Raw genomic sequence first — 6,877 nt, 5'->3', positions numbered from 1 at the left:
TCTCTCTGCATAATTCCCGATGACGAGGGACCTCCACAATTAATCCTTCGAGCCACGGGGGATAATCCGATCGATTAACTCACTTATAATTAGTGCAGTTTTTCTTCTTATTTTCACTGTTTTTTTTTTTAATTTTTTTTTCTTTCTTCTTTCATCTCCGAACCGGGAAAAGAATGAAAATTTTTCTTAACGATCTTGACGCGAAATTTGACGATTAATTTCGCGCAACGACTGCTATTTTTTTCGGTATAACGAAAGTCGTTTTAAAATTAGCGCGGAGAACAACTAGCTAACGGGTTTCTATGTCCGGGTGAGCCGAGCGAGCGCGGAGGATCCAATTACAGAATTTTAATCGAATCACATTCAACGAAAAGCCAATTCAAGTTGTGATATTAAGGTAAGCTTTTCCAGTATCCCGCAGGTGGAAAAGCAAGTCGTATACCGGGTCTCCGTAGGGTACTGTAGACACTCGGCGACTACAATTGCGATTCGTTAGCTATATGCATACGAAATGCAAAATATATTACCGAGGAATATTATTCCTTCTCCGCAATCCTTGCGAGTACGCACCACCTAGCCCTCAACAATTATTCCTACAATAGGTGAAATTTGCGCAGGTGTACAAGTTTTTCTATACATTTATTTATCAAACAAACACGGTGAATTGTCACCACGTTTTTTCTATACTTGTAATTTATTTATTTTTCAACTCCGCGGCTGCCATCTTCTTCGAGTTTATTCATCACCCGAAGAGGAGAGAGGTAAAAATAGCGAGAGAGTTTCAAAGTAGTCTCTATAGCTACGCCGTAGTGGAAAAGGCGTGCCTCAGGGATTGCCGTTGCATCGGACTTGGACACCCCCCATATTCAATTTGCATTTAAATATCCGGGGTGGAAATATCCGAGATTTTTCTGTAGCAATAGAGGGCGACGAGCCGTGGATGGAATGATCCGGAATTTCTACCCCCGCGAGGATCGCAGTGGAAGAAGCGGGTTACCACCCCGGGATCCGGAAGTAGAACGCCAAACTCGTATACGAAACTTTGAGAATACGGATTCAATTTGTCACATACACGCGACTGCTCGGTATGACGAGGAATTCTTCGCAGAGGAGGGGGGAGGGAAAAAAATCGCACGCGATACCCTCGACGCGTACGGTATGGTAAAAAAATTAACGCCGATACGTACACGCGATGCGAGTACAAACGTAAGGAGATGGAAAGTTCGACGTTGTTCTGCGGCGATATTTTGTTCGTTGAACTGTGGCGGATTTGCGATTTTCTCTAACGCTCTTGTTAAAACTCAACCATTAAAACTTGTGAAATCTGAAACCAGCCGCCGCAGTAGTAGCGGCGAAAAGCAAGAGCGGCACCAGCAGCAGCAGATGCTTCTGCAGGGATGAACTAACGATCGTCGTTTCCACCCCATCTGACCCCCCCGCCCCCGTCAGAGTTTTGCAAAGGAGTTGTTTCCGTAATAACAGATTTCCGTCTACCCTCTGCCCCCCCCCCCGCCCCCCTTTGCGCGTCAATTTAATTAACGACTTAATGAGCCCGGGATTCGAAAAAACAAAAAAAAAAAAAAACTTGGGAAAAGGGAATCGGAAAGCAACGAAACGAGTCAACCTTTTTTCACGCGACGATTTTAAAAATCTTCTCCGTTCTTCGCAGGGAATGTAGCTGACGCGAGCTACTTCCGTTTGAATTTGGCGATCCCTCGATCCTCTGCGGTGTCGGGGACGTCGGTATAACGCACATACGTCCGGGGAATCGGGTGCCAATTTCACGGGCCGACGCGCGACTGACTAACCGGCCGACCACCGAGCATCCCCGCGAATACTGGGATACGTTTGTCCGGTTTAACGCGTATATAACGTCGTCGTCGTCGTCGTCGTGCCCTACACCGGGAGAGTCGGGGACACACGGTGTATAATAATACGTAACACGTTGCCCGGAGCGTATAGAAATTCATTCGTAGCAACGAACGTCGCGTCGGAACAACCCCCGACGTTCGATGCTCCTGTTCCCGCTGCTGCTCCGCTGGCCAACGTTACCGCCTCCGCAGTAGCGAGCAAACATCGGGGCAAACGAGCGACGACAACGGTTGACGTCGACGCCGGTTAGAGGTGCCGTTAATATTTGCCGACTTGACGGAGCACGTCTCTCGCAGCCGCCCTCGTTTTCTTCCTTCTTTCTTCCTTCTTCTCGTATCGTTCAACTGCGCGAACCTTCCGCTGCTTCTCCCTCCCTCTTCATCCCTCTATCTTTTTATCTCGCTCTTTTTTAAACTCGCAATTTATCATACACTCAAACTAACCCGAAGATATAACAAAAGACGTGGAAATTTCTGTCTCACTGCAGCGAATCCGGCGATATACCCGCTGAAATTATTACACTCTAAAAGCTCAAATGTCAAGCACGTTCCTCTCCTAGCTTTTTATTTTAATTTAATTTTTGTCTCTCTTCCTTCCTATTCTTTTCGTTTTATTTATTTTTTTTTATTTTTATTCGGTTCTTTGGAACGGGGTTCGCGCGATGCTCGAGTAATGTCGTCTACGATACGTAACATACGGTATTTGCGTTATCCGTTCGGACATTCGTCGTCAATCAATTTTCGGGTATAGATAAATTTCATACACACGATACATGCATCGTAGAGCGGAGAGCGAAGAGAATAGGAGCGACACGAGCACGAAGGGGGGGCGGGGGGGTGGAAGGTAGGAGGTAGGAGGGTGAGAGAGATTATGGGAAATGATACGATCAATTGAATCGTGTAACGAGTAATGGAGATTGCCCTATTCGTGGAACAACAACGAATCAGTTCTATATGAAGTTATAGTGCGGGGGGGGGAGGCATGAATGACGGCGAACGTTCCGCGGTCCGCGATCAATTCCGAAAGCTGATTATAAAGCTCGAAACACATCCGTCATCGATAAACGGACTCTGCGCCGGTTTTTTTTCTTTCCTTTTTTTTTTTTGTGGTTCGAATTTATTTTCCCTTCCACTTTTTTTTTTCTTCCCTTCCGTCCCCCTCCCGTTTCAGCGTGCGTGCGTACGCAACGCTGCACGCGAAAATGATCGGGTCGCATCCCCCTACCCCCCGCCCCCAGTTTTATATGCAAAACGAAATTGCGAATGTTCGCGTAACACGTACGTACCCACGTCGAAAAGTGTATATACACAGAGCCCGGGTACGCCACGTTCATTGTTAAAGTAGTTAATCACCGTGGTGTACAGTCATTGAAAATCGTCGATAGACTCGGCGGTTCACCGCCGTTATTCCCCCTGCAACAAAAATGCACAAATATTTTCCATACGATTTATATCCGTACAGCGTAGGGTGGGTACGCGACGTCGGTCAAGCCGGGGGTTGAAAATTTTCATCCGACGCGTTCATTTTTCCTCAACAGAATTAACGGGGGTCCTCCTCTTCAACTTTTCGAGAGACGTTTCGGATAGTTTACGGCAAAGAGTTACGCGACGATCGCCCAACGATCGCGACGTTCGATCATTCGATCCCTACAGCGCTTACGCGTACACACGCTCGATACATACATATAAGTATTATACGTATTTACATTGTGTATTTATACGTGCGTACGGTTAGCGATGAGATCCCGAAAGGGGTTGAAGAGGAGGAAAAGGAGGAGGAACACGCTCGTCGTCATGGCGACGGTATTTAGCATCGCGGATATACATATACAGGCGATACGGGGGTTGCAGGCCGGACTCCTATATGCCACGAGTATTCCCCGTGACGGCTACCCGCCAAGCCGGTGGTGGTTAATCGTTACTGGTTACCGATTACCCATTACTGGTTTACTCTCCGGTATCTAGCGTATAATCACAAGTTGATACCGTCCGTTTGTCGCGGTGTTACCCGTGTGCGCGCGGCTGCTATATGTGTGTATATATATTTAATCGCGGATACGTACAACGTGACACTACCGGCGATGGCTGCAGCTGCCGTTGCCGCCGCACAGCTTGACACTTTCCTCACCCCGTAGCACCCACCCTATATTTCTGCTCCGGAAGAACGTCGCGTCCGCCACCCTGCTGCAACCCCGAGCCCGCCCAGGGCGGGGGTCGGATAGCGAAAATCGAGGAACGAAGTGGAGGAAAAATAGCGCAACTAGGCGAGGGGTGGGGAGTCTCTGATTAACTGCTTCCACCCTGTCGATGTTCTACTCTTCCTTCCTTCGACGGAATACCTTAGAGGCACGTGAAACTCCGATACTACTCCTTCACCTCGTTGCAGCGGGATATACATATGTATGTATGTATGTACGTAGGTATGCCTGTACCTACTCCGTATTATATAAGATATATAAGACCCCCTCGAGCGAGGATAGTTCGTTGCCTCTGGAGATGCGACGTTCCATCGGTTCTCAGACCGGAGCTATACCCGTAGCCCGGCGATCGCAGGAATTTAGTTTACAACTTGGCCGAATGGTAGCGAAAAAAACTTTTTATTAAAACTCAATCGAACAACGTATTAGCTACGTGGGGTACGCGCGAGAGACCGGAATCAAAAATAAAGAAAATCTATGTCAAAAGAGGTCCTACGTAGATCCTTTGCGCTTTGACTTTGAGGGGAAAGTTAGCTCGTCGCACGCGTGTGTACACCCTCTGTATATACATATGTATACGTATACAACGGCGTAACTTTGATAATTATATGCCTCGGTGAATTTTAACCGTGGGATGAATAGATTGAATGGAAAATTGCGGTCAGCCGAGTAACGGGGTGAGAATTTCGGTCCATGTATACATTAATTTGTCGGATATCTTTTGAAACGACCTTCGGGGAATACAAAAACGATCGAACATATATCCGAGGTGTGAATCGATACTCTGACTTTTCAAGTGCGGATCGACGAAGGTCGGGGCGGGGGGGTGCGAGGGTTTCGGGGATGATCGAAATTGAAGAAAGTTATACATCCAGGCATAGCCGGGGTCATTTGTTTGCGTCGCTCGGGTCGTTTTCGCACCGTTTCGATTCGTTTCGTTTCGTTCGGTTTTCGTTATATTCGCGTTCGGGGGTTCTTTCAATTCCTCGGGACGATTTTCACCCTCGTACGCGCGCCCCGTACGGTTAGATCGGTTGTCGGTTGTGCTTTGATGGATCCCGAGCCGCGGTTGGGGGTTTTCGGCGATTCGGTGGGTCGGTGGGTCGTCGTCGTCGTCGTCGTCGTCGGGACGCCGATACTCGACGAATGGAGAAGGATGGAAAGCGACTGTGGGAAGAGGCGGAGAAACGGGGGGACGAGGATGATACAATAAATCCCGAGAGACAGCTTGATGGATGATGGCTCCGCGTCGATTCCCTTCACTCTCTCCTCTCGTCTCCTCTTCAACCGACACCCACCCCCCACCCACCCCCCGCAGCTCGATGGGTCGCTGCAGGCGTCGCTAGGCATCGGAAATCGCGCTTGTGTACCCAAACGGAGTGACATCGATGATCGTTACGACCCACCTTACATCCGAAATGTTTTTTTGAAACCACTATTTTTTTTTTTTCTCTCAACCGCCGGAACAACGACGTTACATTTTATTACCTTCGATCGGAAGAACCGAGACCGAGAATCGCCGAGCGTCGTTACGAAAACTAGTTTTTCGAAATCTCGGAGCGAACCGCGTCCTCGCCACACCCCCATTCGCAATCCCGAAGGATCTTGAAAAGGTTTTTGACCGTCCGGGATTAAGTTGTAAAGTAAAAAATAAAATGTGGAATAAAAAGAAGCGCGGTGAGATCGCTATCTCCATAATTACGTAAAACCTATTCCCGTGTGGGGAGAATGTGTAGCTTCGGGATACACATATCTCTAAGCCGCCGGTACTAAGCTCGTCCGCTACCCTTCGCGAATCTCGCGTCGTCCGCGATATCGTACGTCCAGAAACTCCTGAGGGTCGGACGTGGGGTGTACAGGCTTCCGTGGTATCGTGAAGATAAATCAGGGCTGCACGGCGAAAGCTTCCGCTTCCAAAGATGGGGGACTTGCAAGGTCCAAGGTCACGAGATTGCAGCCACCCGACGTTCCCGTTACGTCTCGAAAGCGATAAATAAAAAGAAGATCCTCGGCGATCGCCGCGCTATTCCATATCGGGGAAAAACCTTCGTCCGTTTTCGTTCACCGTCAAACGGTCGCGCGGTGTGAAAATTTCGCGAAAAAAATAATAGCTTCTTTAATTAAAATATTCTAAGGCCTCGATCCTCCCTTTGCTCTGCCGTTTGCCCTGTTCTCATCTCGTGAGACGCGAAGGTGCATTCAAAGTGGAAAAATCGATGCGCGACGTCTTTCAAAATCCCCGACTGCAAGGATTTTCGTAATTACAGAGAGACTTTGATCGGATTTTCTCATCGCTGTATGTACAACGTAAATACCTTGTACGTAGGAACTCGATACATTATAAATTTTCCTCTGTAAACGCGTTCATTAAAATGAAAAAGGCGAGGGAAAATGAAAGAGGACGGACAAAACAAAAAAATATATATCACAATCTATATTTTCCCTGTACCTTTCACACTGCATGTACTGCAGCTCATCTACTTTGCCATCAGGAGTCGAGTCCTTGATCCTTTCGGGCCAACGCCCGGCACGTTTCGAGCTCCGCATTGAAAATCCTCGTATCCAGAACAAATAACATTTGATCACACCTCGTCCTATCGAAATATCCGACGACCACCTACGCAACCTCAATAAATTCGTCTCGGTGGAAAATATTTACCGTGAAAATTTTTACAAGGCGCGCAAAAAAAAAAAAAAAAAAAGGGGAGAAAAGCAAAAGTTATGGCGACGATTCGATCGCTCTGATTTTTAATAGAGCGCCTTCTTTTTTTTTCTTCCTTTCAATATTTCGGGTCCTCTCTCTGTTAT

Source organism: Athalia rosae, chromosome 8, assembly GCF_917208135.1.
Source record: "Athalia rosae chromosome 8, iyAthRosa1.1, whole genome shotgun sequence".
Lineage (NCBI taxonomy): Eukaryota > Metazoa > Arthropoda > Insecta > Hymenoptera > Athaliidae > Athalia > Athalia rosae.
Note: the sequence above shows the minus strand (reverse complement) of the source record.